Genomic DNA, 16,488 nt, shown 5'->3' with positions numbered 1-16,488 from the left:
CCCGTGGTCAGCTTGATAGTGGGGGGGGCACTCGGAGGGAGTCCGCGGGGGGAGGAATCAAAGGCCGCTGGGGTTGGCTCTGAACGTGTCTGGGGGGGCAAAAGCGACGGGGGGAAGTAATGGGGGGGAGGAATCAGATGCTACTGGGCGGGCAAATGTGTTGGGGGGGGATACGCTTGCGGGGGCTCACATGCTGTCGGGGGGAGGCCCGAGCAATACCCCGGGGAGATCGCGGGGCGGGGGGGTCCGAAGGCAGATGGGGGGAGGGGGGTGGGTCGGTTTGGGGTCCCCGGGGAGGGGAGGGGGGGCAGGACTGGGGAGACACAGCGCGGCCAGCAGGGGGCGCTGAGCGGGACGGGCGAGGAGGCGTGGCTGGAGGCGTGGCCTCAGAGACGGGGCGTGTCGGGGGCGTGGCTTTGGTATTACAGGCCTGGCTTCGGCATTATAGGCGCGGCTTTGGCGTGGTGGGCGTGGTTTTAGCGCGGTAGGTGTGGTCTCGGCGCGGGGGGGCGGGGCCCGGCGCGGGGGGCGGGGCCTGACGGGGGCGGGGCGGGGCGTGCGCGGCGGCGGTGGCGGGGCCGGGCGGGCGGGCGGCGAAGCGGCGGCCGCGCTGTCAGGGCCGGTGTCGGTGTGATGAAGATTGGCGGGCAGGTAGGGCTGTCACTCACTCACGGTCACGGGGGAAGCGGAGGGGAAGCGGGGGGGCCCCCGCCGCGCGCGGGGGGACGGGCGGGCGGAGCCGCGGAGCCCGGCGGACAAAGCGGCGCGGGGCGGCGGGGCACGTGCGGCGGCGGCGGCGGGGACACCCCCCCTTCACCCCCCGCTCCCGATAACCCCCCCATCCCCTCCGGTGCGGGAAGTAACTTGCCGTTCCCGCCGCCTCCGCGCTGGAGGTGCCGTGGCCGGTGTCCGGTTGCCCCTCCGGGCTGAGCTCCGGCCGCACCGCTGCGGTTCTCCGCCGCGATCCCCCCCCTCCGCCTCCCGCGCTGATTTTGGGGGGGTGTGTGCAGCGGTTCGGAGGGCAGCGCGCTCCCGTCCTCCCCGTCCGCCGGGCGGTTGCGGCGATGCCGGGGGTTTCCAGGGATGCAGCCCCCCGATCGCTTACAGAGCTCCCAAGGGCTGCAGCCCCCCCATAACAAGTTGCAGCCCCCGCTGCCCGGTTGCCGACCCCACACCGGGGGTCGCGGTGCTTTTAGATGGGTTGCAACCGACTGCCCCCCACCCCGGCCGGTTCCAGTGCCCCTCCGGGGGCTGCAGCCCCCCGAGGTAGCTGCAATGCCCTCGGACCGACTGCAGACCCCCGAGCGCTTGGATTGCCCCCCACCCCCGTGGTTGGTTCCAGCCTCTCCAGCCGGTTGTAGTGCCCCCCCCAGGGGGGTTTGCAGCCCCCCCCGAGCAGTTGTTACCCCCTCCCCCCGCGCTGGTTGCAGCCCCCTCGCAGTGGTTGCAGTGGCTGGTCCCAGAGTCCCCGGGGGAGGTTTTGCAGCCCCCCCAGCTCATCGCGTTTGGCAGCTGGGAAGTTGCCCCCCGTGCAGCCGGGATGGAGGGGGCAAAGAGGGGGGCGTTTTATCCGCAGCCTCACAGCTTTGCACAGCACCCAGTTACCTCGGAGTGCCCCCCCAGGGCACCCACCGGGGGCGGGGGGCACTGTGCCGCCTCTCAGGGCCCCACGCGGGCTCGGTGCCAGCGCCGGAGCACGGCCCTGGCCGACGTGCCGCAGCCCAGCACCTCTCCCGGGATGGACCCCCCCGTGCACCCTCGTTCCCCTGCTGTGCCACCTTCTCCCGGTGCACCTCAGTTCTCCCGGTGCACCCAGTTTCCGCCGGGATGCTTCACGGGACCCCCTGGCTTGTCCCTCCCATCCCGCAGGGTTGGACGTGTACTCCATACTTTTTAGTGGCTCTGCAGCGGTGCAGGGAGGGCTTTTTGTTAATAATAATGATTATTGTTATTATTTTTAATTTATCCCTGAATTTTTTTAGCACATTTCCATCTGCGGGAGGGTGGCTCCGCCGGCGGCATCCTGCAGCTCGGGGAAGTTTTGCTGAGGGATTGGGGTGTCCCCCCTCACTTCATCCCGATCCTTGCGGGGCGTCGAAGCTCAACTTGGGCTCCGGAGCTCTTTGTTTGGGCTCTTCCCGGTTTTTCTCACTCCCGAGGATCTTTTTTCCCCACTATCTCGCCGCCCGCCGGGTAACGGGAAACCCTAAACCCGGCAGGATATTTTCAAACTCCCAGCCGGGGAGATTAGACTGAGGAAAGGGGGGGGATGGATTATTTTTGGCCGAGATGCAGGGCAGCTGTCTGCTGGGGAGAAGCAGAAAATAGGAGAGGAAATGGCTTAATTTGGCTTTTTTTTTTTTTTTTTTGGACTTGTTTTACCTTTAAATCCTCAAAGATTCTGGGGATTGGAGAGGGGAGAAGCAGCTCCATGGACCCGGCTCCGGCGAAACTTTCGGGAGTTGCGCCTCCAAAAGTGCTGACTCGGCGTGTTTGGCATCATCCTGTTGCAAGAAATTGGTCGTTTTCCCCCCAAAACCTTTGGGGTCTGATGTTTAGAGGCCTATTTCCGGCCTCACATGTATGGGGAGAGGGATTTGGGCGAGTTCATTGGATTTTGGGTGATTTTGGGGAAAAAATAACGCCGTGTTTTGGGTTTAAGCCATTTGGAGCAGAAGGATGAGGGGATCAGGATTCCCCCTTATTTTTCTCCCCCCCTCCTTCTATTTTATTTAACTCCCTACGCTGAGATCCCTTCGTTAGGGGCAAAAGTTAATTGCTTGAGGCTAATTATGGGAGAGGTTAATAAGGGAGCTGGCGGTGTCAGGAAGGGAAAGAGATGCCGCCTTCCTCAGCATCCCAAATTGGGCTTTTTAAGGCACTTTGCAGCCCTGGCCCCCCAAAACCAGCACTGAGGGGTCCTGTGACCCCCTTCCTTTTAAATTGAGATTTGTATAATATTATACACGTATATAGAGGTAAGATTAAACACCCCTGATGTCATGGGGCGAGGGGAAAAACGGGGAAGAACGATGCTGAGCTGCCCCACTGGGCCTGCAGGAACATATTCCGTTCTCCCTCCATCATTTTTGGGAGGGGGAAATAAAGGAAATCTCATTTTTTAAGGAAATCTCCCTTGCTTTAAGGAAATTTCCCCCTTTCTTTTTTTTTTTTTTAAGAGAAATTACCCCTTTTTAAGGGAAATCTCTTTTTTTTTTAAAGGAAATTGCCTTTATTTTATGAAAATCTCATCTTTTTCTTAAGGATTTTTTTTTTTTAAGGAAATCTCCTTTTTTTGGATTCGATGCACAAAGTTGTGTTGGGAGAAGAGGGTTTTATCCCACTGGTGCATCAGGAATAACTGCTTTCCCTAACTCAGGGATAAAATCAGTCCCTCACCGGGGCAGCTTTGGATTTCGGATGATTTTGACTTTTCTTGGTGAACTCCTGAATTACTTCATGTCTTTTTTCCAAGTTGATTGACAGCATCCTTGAGTCCCTGAGCAATAATAGGGCTTTTTTTGTCCTCCCAGAAAACTTAAATATTGGCCTGGTCCTGCTGGGAAGAGCATCCTTCACCCATCCATCCTCATCCCCAGGGATGCAGGGGTTGGATTGCACCTCTGGGTACCGCCCTCATCCCAGCTGGGTTTGAGGTGCCTGCTGAATTCCTGGGATGTTTCCTGGAGAAAATTACCCCAGGATGCTGGGACACCCCAGTTTTTTGTTTTCCTGGGAGCTGCCCTGGCTTGAAGTATCCAGTAAAGTGAGTTGGAGACGTGGGATGGGGCGGCTGAGAAACCGACGGGCAGGATGCAAGGAGCAAGGAGCTGAGCTTCCTAAAGTCAGGAGGAAACTTTTGCCACACTCAGGGTTAAATTAAGGGAGATTTGACATCCCTAATCTTGGTGGGAAAGCCGGTCTGAGCATCAATATCATCTTTATTTTAGGCTGTGGGCACCCCTTGATGGATCTCAGTGTCCCATCCCCAATTATTCCCCGTCCTTATTTTACTCCAGCTGCTTTTTTGGGGTGTTAGAGGGATAATTTACCGGATCCAGACAATCCCCAGTTGCATTTTAATATCCCACGCACTGTCGAATAACTTGATTCCCAAATAATTTTCGCTGCCACCGAAGAGGGTGTTAACAAATGCCCTCTAATTAGCCCCAAAATAAATTAATTCCCGGCGTCGTTAGTCGGATCGTTAAGACGCCGGCTCCAAATAATAATCTGGAGGGATGGGAATTAATCCTCGACTAAATTTAAGCTCGGGTTTATCCCTGCCTCCAGCCTTGGAAGGACCGAGGTGATGCTCCACGTAATCCCCAGGGGAAAACCAACCCAGTTGGGATGGGATGGAGCCATGATCCTGGTGGGATGGAGCCATGATCCTGGTGGGGTGGAGCTGTGATCCTGGTGGGATGGAACCATGATCCCGGTGGGATGGAACCATGATCCCAGTGGGATGGAACCATGATCCCAGTGGGATGGAGCCGTGATCCCGGTGGGATGGAGCTGTGATCCCGGTGGGATGGAGCTGTGATCCCGGTGGGATGGAGCTGTGATCCCGGTGGGATGGAGCCGTGATCCCGGTGGGATGGAGCCGTGATCCCGGTGGGATGGAGCCGTGATCCCGGTGGGATGGAGCCGTGATCCCGGTGGGATGGAGCCGTGATCCCGGTGGGATGGAGCCGTGATCCCGGTGGGATGGAGCCGTGATCCCGGTGGGATGGAGCCGTGATCCCGGTGGGATGGAGCCGTGATCCCGGTGGGATGGAGCCGTGATCCCGGTGGGATGGAGCCGTGATCCCGGTGGGATGGAGCTGTGATCCCGGTGGGATGGAGCTGTGATCCTGGTGGGATGGAGCCGTGATCCCGGTGGGATGGAGCCGTGATCCCGGTGGGATGGAGCCGTGATCCCGGTGGGATGAGGTGGCCTTTGCCCAGCTGTGATTTGCAGCTGTATAAATAAGATGGGGATTTGGCCTCGGCTCTTCCCGACTGCTTGATTATATCCTATTTTTTTGGCTTTTCCTCTTCCAAGTGGGAACACAAACCCTGGGTAGTCCCAGCTCCGGTTAATTGGTGTCTGTTAAATAGTTGGGTTGGAAAAGACCATCGAGTCCAACTGCCAAATCCACCACTAAACCACATCCCAAAGCACCACGGCTGCACAGTTTTTAAAATTATTATTTATTTATCACTGAATTTTATTTTAAATTTATTCTGACTTTTAATTTATTTTAATTTTATGGTTTTTATTATTATTTCTGCTTTGTTTTTATTTTTATTCTAAGTGATATCTTTTATTTTGATGTCTGTTTCATTGTTTAGCTTTTTCTTTCATGTTTATTTTTTCTTTCGTTTTCTCTGTTTTGTTTTTTCACCTTGCCTTTCAATTTCCCTGCCACTCTTCTCCCACCCACCTGCTTCATCTCCCCTATACCAAGTATAATCCAGGCAGGAAAATCCCAAATATCCAGACAGCCCCACCACAAGGCCGTAAGACCTTTTAGGGTTAGGGATGCTGATGCTCCCCCAAAACCAGATTATTTTGGTGCAGGTGGAGCAGAAAGTGAAACCCAACTTGGGGAGAGGAGAAAAAACTTCCCCACTAATGTTCAATCTGGAGCTTTTGGCTTTAACAAGGTGTTACAAAAACTATGAAAAAAGTTATAACCCAACCCACAGTTTTTGGCCGGCTTTTCCTTTCCCTGGCTGGCTGGATCCCTGCCAGAAATCCCAGAAAGCCAATTAAAAATAATCCCAAATTTGGACCAGTTTGGGGGAGGCTTCTATTTTATTTCTTCCGCCGTTCCGTGGTTTTTTTGAGGGTGTGTTTGGGGATAGGGTTTGGGGTGGGAAAATCCCCTCACGTCCCATCAGGGATCCGGGAGCTTCTTTGGGCTTCCAGTCTGGGTTAGAGCTCAAACCCCCTGGAAATTTCTCCAGGTTGGGAAAAGCTGCCTTTGTTTTCTTTTTCTCCTCTTTCTTCCCCCTTCCCCCCCATTTTTCTCTGGTTTTCCCCTTTTCCCCTTTTTTTCCTTTTTTTCTTTTCTTTTTGCTTTTTTCCTTTCTTTTCCTTTCCCTCTCATCTTTTTTTCTTGTTCCTTTTTCTCCCTCTTTATTTCTCTTTCACTTTTGCCTTCTTTTTTCTTTCTTTTTAATATTTTCCTTTTTCTCTTTTCTTTTAACCTTTATTTTCCTAGGCTTTATTTTTTTCTTTTTCCCTTTTCCCTTGTGTTCCTTTATAATTTTTTCCTTTTTTTCCCCTTCCCTCCTAAAAAAGGTGGAAACATTTTTCCCTTTTCCCCTCTGTCTGTCTTTCTTTCTCTCTCCTATTTTCCCCTTTTTCTCTTTTCCCTGCTTTCTATTTTCTTTTTGGCCTTTTTTCCCCTTTCCCTTTCCCTTTCCCTTTCCCTTTCCCTTTCCCTTTCCCTTTCCCTTTCCCTTTCCCTTTCCCTTTCCCTTTCCCTTTCCTTTTCCCTTTTCCCTTTTCCCTTTCCTCTTTTCCCCTTTCCTCTTTTCCCCTTTCCCTCTTTCCCTCTTTCCCTCTTTCCCTCTTTCCCTCTTTCCCTCTTTCCCTCTTTCCCTCTTTTCCTTTTCCCTTTTTCCCTTTTTCCCTTTTTCCCTTTTTCCCTTTCTTCCTTTTTTCTTTTTCCCTTTTTCCCTTTTTCCCTTTTTCCCTTTTTCCCTTTCTTCCTTTTTTCTTTTTCCCTTTTTCCCTTTTTCCCTTTTCCCCTTTTTCCCCTTTTCCCCCTTTTCCCCCTTTTCCCCCTTTTTTTCCCCTTTTTCCTCTTTTTTCCCTCTTCTCTTTTCCCTTTTCCCTTCCAGTTCTCCTTTCCGTTTTCTCTTTTTATTTTCCTTTTCCCTTTTCTTTCTATTTTCCTTTTTTTTTTTTTTAATTCTTTTTAATTTTTTCCCTTTTATTTTTTTTTTGGTTAATTACTATTTTTCCCTTTTTTCCCCATCAATTTTGGCAGCAAACCCAACCTGCCCCAGCCCGGGCTCTCTGGGCTCCCTCACCAAAATGGGGGCAAAACTTGACCAAATAATTGAAAAAAAATTAGAATATTGAACTGTAGCAGTTTCCTTTCCCATTTTTGGATCCTGGATTCCTGGGCAGGACGAGCCTCTCCCAGCTCTGTCACTCCCAGGTACATCGAAGGCACTTTATGGCTTTATAAAGCCCTTAAAATGTTTTTTTTTGTTTGGTTTTTTTTTTTTTAAACACTACTTGAAGCTTCCAAGGCAAGTTTGAGAATAGCAATTACCAGCTCCTGCATCCCTGGGCAAATTCCCACGGCGAAGGTGGATGTAAACCACTTTAGACATTTTTAATGCTCCCAAGCAATAAATTTAAAAGGGAATTTATTGTTGCAAGCTGCTAATTTCTCCCTACGAATGCCACTGCCTGTTGCTGGTGCTGATGTTGAGGACAGCCAGGAGCCTGCTTGGAGATTTTTGGTGCTATCCCAGAAAAAAAAAAGTCTTTTACCTGTTTGGTTTTTCTCCTTTTCCTCCCCTATTTTGTGTTTTCCCCCTATTTCCACTGTCTTTCTGCTGCCTCTTTCCAAAGGGAAGGTCCCTGGTGAGCGAGGCCGATGAGCTGAGCCCTCTCCAGGTCTTGTATTTTATTATCCCCTTGATCAGCTCATCATAAATAATTATAAATAATCAGCTGGGAGATGGTGGTTGGGGCCCTCCCCTCTGGAGCATCCCGTGCTCTCCATCCCACCTCTTACATCCTGCATCCTCTCCCTGCCCTTGCCCATCCTCCTGACTCACCCAATTTAGGTAAAATTATTTAAAAAAAACCCCAAAATCCAAATTCTGAGGAAGCGAACTTTGATGGAGGAGTTAAAAAAAAAAAAGAAATAAATTATTATTATTTATTATCTCAGTCACAAGAAAATCCCATTTACAGAGTGCCTGGCAAGGTCTTTTAATGCATTTACGTGCAGAAATTGGTTTCTTTGTATCTCGGTGCCAGATCCAACATCTCAGAACTCTGACAATTAATTAATTGTTCTAAAACAGAAATTATGAGGTGGGGCACTTTGTCAGCAGGATGGCAAAGAACAAACTTAACTATCATAAAAAGAGAACAATAAAAATTAAATAATAATAATAATAATAAATACTCAATAACCAGTAAAAAGTAAATAATAATTGATTAAAGATAATAGTATGAAATAAATACTAAATGGTTTATTTTCCTATAAGGATTCACCGTGTAATAAGATGGGTAAAATAAACCAGGATTAAGAGATTTCTAGGCAGAGTCTTCACTGAATTTAATCTGACTCGAATCTTAGGCCTGGCTTTATTTTCCAGGGTCAGGCTGGAACATCCCCTTGCTGGATTTCAGTGGTGAGCAGTGGGATGAGGCTCCTGAATTCCCCCCATTCTGACATACATGCACTTAAACCCATAATTAACACCCCTCTTGGTGCCCTCAGCTGCCCCCACGGGGAATGCTGGGGCAGCTTTAGGGATTCTCCTGCAATTCTGGGGGTGATGGTGGAATTTTTAAGGATGCTGGTGCAGTTTTACTGATACCAGTCCAGTTTTAGGGTTGCTGGTGTGATTTTAGTGATGCTGGTCCAACTTCAAGGATGCTGGTGCAGGTTTTACTGATGCTGGTCCAGCTTTAGGGTTGCTGGGGCAGTTTTAGGAATGCTGGTGCAATTTTTAGAGATGCTGGTCCAGTTTTAGGGTTGCTGGTGCTGTTTTAGGAATGCTGGTGCAGTTTTAGGATTGCTGGGGCAGTTTAAGGAATGCTGGTGCTGTTTTTAGTGGTGCTAGTCCAATTTTAGGGTTGCTGGGGCAGTTTTAGGAATGCTGGGGCAGTTTTTAATAGTGCTGTTGCAGTTTTAGGGTTGCTGGGGCAGTTTTTAATGGTGCTGGTCTGACTTCAGGGATACTGGTGCAGTTTTAGGAATGCTGGTGCAGTTTTTAGTGATGCTGGTCCAGTTTTAGGGATGCTGGTGCAGTTTTGGGAATACTGGTGCAGTTTTTAGTGGTGCAGGTCCAACTTCAGGGATGCTGGTGCAGTTTTAGAAATGCTGTTGCAGTTGTTAGTGATGCTGGTCCAGTTTTAGGGATGCTGGTGCAATTTTAGGAATGCTGGTGCAGTCTGTAGTGGTGCTGGTCCAACTTTAGTGTTGCTGGTGCAGTTTTAGGAATGCTGGTGCAATTTTAGTGATGCTGGTCCAGTTTTAGGGATGCTGGTGTGATTTTAGCGATGCTCATCCAGCTTTAGGGATGCTGGTGCAGTTTTAGGAATGCTGGTGCAGTTTTTAGTGGTGCTGGTCCAACTTTAGGGATGCTGGGGCAGTTTTTAGTGGTGCTGGTCCAGTTTTGGTGAGAATCATCCAATTCTGGGGCTACTCCTGGGATTTTGGTGAACCTGGTGCTCGACCATTCCTAGTAATGCTCCTCCAGCTCCTGGTTGTGAGTCCCCTCAGACCAGTCCCCATCATGGGGAATATTCCCAGTTCCCACTGTTTTCCCCCATGCAAACCTGAGCCCTTCAATCCCTCTGTCTCAACTGTCACTTTTATCGAGTTGCTTTTCACTCTTTTTGAGCATTTCAGCCTTTTTACCTCCTCTCGGGAGCCACCTCTCTCTGTTGGGAAGCTTTTCCTTCTTTTCAGCGTGACCTTTGCCATCTTAATCCCATCCTAAACCGTGATAAATCATTCCTCCTTCCCTAAACAACCTCCAAAACCTCAAGGTTTTTTGTTTGCTTTTTTTTTTTTTAACTCTTCCTCCCCTTTTAAATGTAACACCCCAAGCAGTGGAACTGAAGGACCCGGTGAGAATATTTATGCTAAAACCACTGAATAAAGCGATTTAGTAGCATCTTTAATAGCTGACCACCTGGCAAGTGGCCAAGGTTGTCTCAAGGTAGAGACATCGGGGGGTTTTATTTTCCCTGCAGCCGTTTATATTGGGATTTGGCTCAACGGGGGGAAAGCCAGAGAAATTCCCAGTGCTGTTATCCCTGCGGGAATTACCGGGAGTGTTTTCGCCCGGAATTAATTGCGCTGGGAGAGGAGCTCGGGGCAGCGGCGCTCTCGCCCTCCTGCGATGAGTTGGGACGGACTCAGGGAATTGGGAAGCGGCGGGATCGGCCTCCCGGCCTCCGGCTTGGGCGCGCTGAGAGCAAACCTGGGAAGGGATGGGGCTGAGAGGTGCCCCGAGGAGGGATTTGCGGAACTCCCTGAGCAAGCCCAGCCCGCCGCCGGCTCAACCCACCCATCCCACCCATCCCACCCAGCCCATCCATCCCATCCAACCCCCCGGGGGGGTTCCCCCGCGCGATGGCATCGCTGTCCCGGGGACGGGGGGGGGAACCCCTGGCCCCGCTCCAGCGCCTGGCGGGACACACGGCACCCTCGAGCCAAGCAGACAGAATTCCACCCTTTGTTTCCTGTTCGCCGGCTCGACTTCGCGAGGCTGGAGCGCTCAACAAGCCCCTCTTTGTGCTAATTTAATTAATCGCCGGGGCCGAGGGCAGCGGGGATGAGACGCCGCGGCTATAAATACCTGCCCGGGGGGATGCGCGGGGGCTTCAGCCCGGGCGGCGGCTGAACCGAAACCCGATTAAACTCAATTTCATTCGAATCGGCTTCGAATAAAACCCCCTAGTGATTGATTGATTTATACCAGAAAGCCGCGGGTTGATCGGGTTATAATAAATTATTGACCGATTTGGGATGGAAGATCACGGGGTGGATCGATTTCCGGTGGAAAAATGATTGATTGAGTCGTTATAGGAAATAACGGGTTGATTGGTTGATAATGAAAAATTCTAAGTGATTTTATACTAGAACATTATTGATTGATGGATTTATAATAGGAAATCGTGGCTTGATCGGATTATAATAGAAAATTATTGATTGACTGATTGATCTACTATAGAAAAACATGAATTGATTTATAATAGGAAATTATCAATCAGCTGATTGATAATAGGGAATTATTAAGCTGGAGAGCAGTGTAAGCGCTGGGCACGTGTCATCCTCCCCACTGCAGTTTTGGGGGAGGAAAACCATTGTGTTCCTCCTGAGCAAAGCGCAGCTGGTACCTGCTCAGGTTCTCCTAAAGGAAAATAACTCTTCTGATGTGAATTAACCATCCCAAGGGTGGTTTCCAGAGGAAAAACACCACTTGGATACGTGTGCATACACTCCTGGGGCACCTCTGGCCAGTGTTCAAGTGCATGAGCGTGGGGGATGCTCAGTTTCCTGGAAAATTCCTTGTCCTGGTGCTGGTTTTTTTTTTTGGTTACAACCTGAATTTCAAACTTTACATCCCGTTTGCAGGCGAGAAAAGGGAGGTGGGTTCCCTAAAGCTGCAGAAGGAGGGTCAAAAAGAACTTTGAGACTTGCTGCCAAGCGGGTTTTAGCTGCCAGAAATGATGTTGATCTTCCACAGGAGATGCAGATGATTTTTCCAGCTGATAAGTGGTAATTTTCAATCGAGAGATTGGGATATGTTAGCAAAATTCTGTAATGTGGAATAGTATAATGTATATAATACATGTGGATAAATACAAGAAATACAATTAATACAGTATAATAAATGAGATTAATAGAAATATAGGTAATAATATAATACAAGTTCTTCTTTATTTTATTAAGCAGTGATGTGGCTCCTAGAATGGGGATAATCCTAAATCAGAGATTTTTCACCCCAAACAGCAGAAATCCCCATTAGACACATTTCATAATAAAGAAAAAAAAATCATCAAACAGTAATTTTCCCCCCAATTTTTTCCTGTTTCAGCACATGGAACATCCCATCTCCACCACTGCTCTGGGTCAGGAGACCTGAGCATGCCCCTGTCAGGCACCAAGCAATGATTTTTATTTATTAGCTTTTAATGTCCATGGGAAAACTTCTCAAATACGATATAAACACCCACCAGATCCCTCCACGGTCCCAAACTCTGGATCTCAGCTGCATCTTTGCGTCCCCTGCACCTTTAATTAACAGGATTTCCAGCGATTTCCCGAAATCCAAAGTGCTTTTTGCCCTCGGCAAAAGTGCTGCTTTTGTTCCCCTTCCTAGAAAAAACTTCGAGTGAGACAAATCATCAACAGCAGCATTAAACATTTCTGTTTCTACTCCCTTTAAGATGGGGAGTGGTCCCCGTCTATTTTAGGGATTCTGGGTCCGTGTCACATGACACTGAGGGGAATTGTTGGTGAAATGTTATCCCCATCTTAAAATAGCCACGTTCCAGCTCAGCCCTGCAGTCCCTTGGTGAGGCCGGATCCTGCAACATGAGCCCTGGATCCCGGGAGTGAGGCCGGGTCAGGGCATCCCTTGGTTATATCCCGGGCTTGTTTCCATGAGCCTGCACCTCCTTTTGCTTTGGAGGATCAAAAGAGCTTGTGCCTGCAGGCCTGGTTGAGTTTTCCATATGAATAGCCTGAATCCATGCAGGAAAAATCTGGGAATTGAGTATATCCGTGTTTGGTGCTTAATTTTCCCCCTGTGCACAGGGAGCTGGAGTGTCCCTGGTCCAACCAGGGTGATCCCTGTATCCTTGCTCTCCCTGTGCACAGGGAGCTGGAGTATCCCTGAGCATCCCTGGTCCAGCCTGGGATGATCCCTGTTTTCTTACTTGCCTTGTGCCCAGGGAGCAGGAGTATCCCTGAGCATCCCTGGTCCAACCAGGGTGATCCCTGTATCCTTGCTCTCCCTGTGCACAGGGAGCAGGAGTATCCCTGAGCATCCCTGGTCCAACCAGGGTGATCCCTGTATCCTTGCTCTCCCTGTGCACAGGGAGCTGCAGTGTCCCTGGTCCGGCCTGGGATGATCCATCATTCCCATCCTCAGTCCTGAGTGGCTCCTCAACAATAGGAGCATTTTTTAAAGTGCTTATTCCCCCCTTGGCATTTTTAAGGGGGATAAAATCAGGATTTTTCCCATAGGAAAAAGCTCTCCAGCCTCAGTGGAGGGAGCCATCCCAAACAGGAGGTGGGAGTGGAGCCTGGCTTTGGGATGTTGGTTTGGGGCATTAAGACAAACCACTTACTGGGGTTTTACTGGGGTTTTTTGGCTCTTTGGTTGGAAAACACAGATCCTTCCTGTCAAATAGTTTAGATTTTTCCAAGTGCTGGTGACATCTGCTGGGTTCTCATGTCTGTATTTACATAACTTCACAGAAATACTCCACATCCTCTTTTAATCCCACTTTTCCTGGAATGAAGAACTTTGCTCCTGCCCAAACTTTTCTGGGCAAAAGGTTTTCGTGTAGGGGTTTTTTTTCAATCTGAAGGGAAAGTTTGGGATGAGTCTCCTCTCCAGGAATGGGGATATTTGTACACTGAATTTTTGTCCCAGGGCAAGCAAAAATCCCCAAATAATTAAATTTCCACGGGGATGAAGTGGGACAGGGGAAAGAGTTGGATGAGAGATACTGGAAACAGGGATTGAGAATCCCTGGGTGGTGTATTAGAGGTTTGGGTGGGGTTTTCCCTGCTGTGTGGTGTGGGAATTGTTTTCATTTCTCCAGGAGAAAATAAAGAGAAAAAAGAAAATTGGTTAAAAAAATAAAATTAAAAGAAAGGAAAAAGGTAATGAAAAAAATGAGAAAAAAAAAAAGAAAATGGAAGTAAAAAGAAATAAAGAAAATTGGTCAAAAAAATATAAGAAAAATTGGGAAAAAAGAGAAAAGGAATTACAAAGAGAAGGGAAAATGGGAAGAAAAGGAAAAGGGAAAATGGGAAGAAAAGGAAAAGGAAAAATGGTTAAAGAGAAAAAAGATAATAAAGGAAAATTGGAATCAAGAAAAAATGGATTAAAAGGAAAAGAGAAAATGGGGAATAAAAGAAAAAATATTATAAAACAAGTCCAAAGGAAAATTGGTAAAAAGAAATCAAATTGGAAAAAAATAAAAAAGATTTAAAAAAAAAGAAAATTGGAAGAAAGAAAACAAAAATTAAAAAAAAATGAAAAAAAAAGCAATTTTAAGAAGGAGATAAAAAGAGGATGCCCCCCAGATTCAGGCAGAGCCCCAGCAGTGTTGCCCTCCAGCTCTTCCCCCTTCTCCTTCCGTGGGAGTTATCCCTCTCTCCTGCCGCCTGCCACATTCCCAGGCTCTGGGAAGATGCTCCTGCTCTCTCTGCTCCCCTCCCCAAATCCTCGTGCCCCGGGGGCTGGGGTAGAGCTGCTCCCTCCTGACAGACGGCCCGGGAGCGACCCCGGGATTGAGCAGCCCCCCTCGGTGTTCCATGAGTGTTCCATGATTCTATTAGAGCTCCAGAGCTGGGATTAAGTGGACATGATTTCTTCCCACGGCCCATTAATTTTGGTTTATTGCTGGCCTGATGGCCATTACCCTTTTTTTTTTCCCCCGCCAGCTCCTTCCCCCATTAGGTTCGCACAATTAGCACAACACCGGCGCGGTGCGGGGGCTGCAGATGGGATTTTGGGATGCTCTGATGCCAGCAGGGCATCCCACAAGCTGCCCTGTGCCCTCCCAGGGATGTGCCTCGTGTGCTCCTCGCAGGATTTTGGGGTGCAAAGCCACCCCTGTGGGCGAGGGAAGGATGCAGCCCAGGGGGCAACGTCACCTCCGTGGTGTTTGTGTCACCTGCTGCTCGCCACCCCCAGGGCAAAGGTGCCACGGGGCACCCAAATTAGCCAAGGCCCCTTCAGGGAAGGACTGCAGCAGAGCACCCAAGCTGGCAGAGATTGTGAGATGGCCCCCAAATTAGCCAAGGCCTTTATGGGGGCATCCTAATTAGCAAAGATGCTTGCATGGCACCCAAAATAAAGACCCCAGCAGGGTACCCAAGTCAGCAGAGCTCATTGCAGGGCCCCCTGATTAGCAAAGACCCCGGTGTGGCACCTGCATTGGCAGAGGTCATGGGATAGGACCCGGCTTAGTGAAGATCAGGGTGTGCAGATCAGCCAAGGTCCTTGCAGGGCACCCAAATTAATGACCTCAGTGGGGCACCCAAATTAGCAAAGCTCCTTGCAGAGCACCCTAATTAGCAAAGACCCTAAAATGGCACCCAGTTTAGCCATGACCCTGGTGTGGCATCTCACTTGGCAGAGACCACAGGGTGGGACCCAAACTACTGAAGATGCTCGCAGGGCACCCAAGTCTAACACCTGAGCAGGGCACCCTAATAAGCAGATCCTTGCAGAGCACCCTAATTAGCAAAGACCCTGGCGTGGCACCCTAATTACAAAGACTGTGGGTTGGTACCCAGATGATCAGAGATGCTCACAGGGCACCCAAATGAAAGACTCCAGCTGGGCACCCTAATTAGCAAAGTCACTTGTGGGGCACCCAAGTCAGCCAAGGTCCTGGTGGAGCACCCTAATTAGCAAAGGTGCTCACAGGGCACCTGAATTAAAGCCCCCAGCAGTGCCAAGGTCCGTGCAGGACACCCCAATTCCAGAGCCCAGGAGCTGCATTATCCCTCTTAGCAGGGAGATTCCCAAAACCCATCCAAAAGCCAAACTTCCTGCTCTGTGGAGCTGCTCGCTCCCATCTCACCCAAAAATTTTGGCACGTCTGATGCCCGAGGTCCATAATCCCCATCCATACCTGGTGCCTGTCGATGGTTTTCATTAAAAACAGAGCTTTTCAATAAAGTCTGACTTTCTGTTAAAAGCAGGTCTCAAAGAAAACCACATTTTTCAATGTTTTTTTGGTGTCCCAAGGATGAGACCTGGTGAGCATCATTAAGGGATAAACCCCTTTTGCTTGAAAAAAAAATTAAATGGGTTTTGCTCAAAACTCTTGGCAAATATGGGGCAGAAATGGAGCAACAGTGAGTTGAGCCCAAGGGGTGAAAAAAATTGATGGATATGGCAAAAAAATTTCAAATAATTGCATTAATTGCAGCCTCTGAGTCACTTCTAAGTTAAGGGCAGTGCAAATAATATTATAATATCCATATATATATATATAGGGAAATATAAAATGTATAATATTGGGGAATATATTGAGAATATAAAATATTGGGGAATATTATATGCATTGAAGAATAATATATAGACTATTAGATAATATACCCCATGTGTATTGGGGAATATAATATTTTATACATATGTATGTATACAGATATGGAATTTTGGGGAATATAGTGGAACAATCTATTTGGGAATGTAATATATTGGGGAATATATATGTTGGGGCTCTGCCATCTTGGATTTGGTTGGGATTTCTTAATTACCTGTTGCTCTGCCTGACATGAGATGGGTCATTCCTTCAGTATCCATTGTCACCCTGCTCCATCATCTCTCTCCCCCTGGGACCCACTGCATCCCTGGGTAGATTTTGGTGAGCTTGTCTTCACCCTGCATCTGAAAAACCCCAAATTTCCCGATTTTTCAGGTGGTGATGGCAATATTATGTCTTTCCTCCAGGCAATTTGGGAACTGATGGGGGTGGAAAGCATCATTTTAGGGATGCTCAGACTTGGAGTTGGAGGATGCTGCCGGGGGGAG

At 49.0% G+C, this 16,488-nt stretch overlaps 1 protein-coding gene across 2 annotated transcripts in view; it reads left to right on the top strand.

Moving 5' to 3' along the window:
- The first annotated feature begins 588 nt into the window (after positions 1-588).
- The window catches only part of PKNOX2 (PBX/knotted 1 homeobox 2), an 87,506-nt gene continuing 71,606 nt past the window's right edge, over positions 589-16,488 (top strand). The window contains exon 1 of one of the 2 annotated variants that reach the window (XM_032709632.1): positions 589-651. The gene's annotated coding sequence lies outside the window, so the exon portion shown is untranslated. The remainder of the gene's footprint in view (positions 652-16,488) is intronic. The other variant, XM_032709633.1, reaches the window with a different exon arrangement.

Source organism: Chiroxiphia lanceolata, chromosome 23, assembly GCF_009829145.1.
Source record: "Chiroxiphia lanceolata isolate bChiLan1 chromosome 23, bChiLan1.pri, whole genome shotgun sequence".
Taxonomy (NCBI): Eukaryota; Metazoa; Chordata; class Aves; order Passeriformes; family Pipridae; genus Chiroxiphia; species Chiroxiphia lanceolata.
Note: the sequence above shows the minus strand (reverse complement) of the source record. Positions and strands in the feature narration are given on the sequence as shown.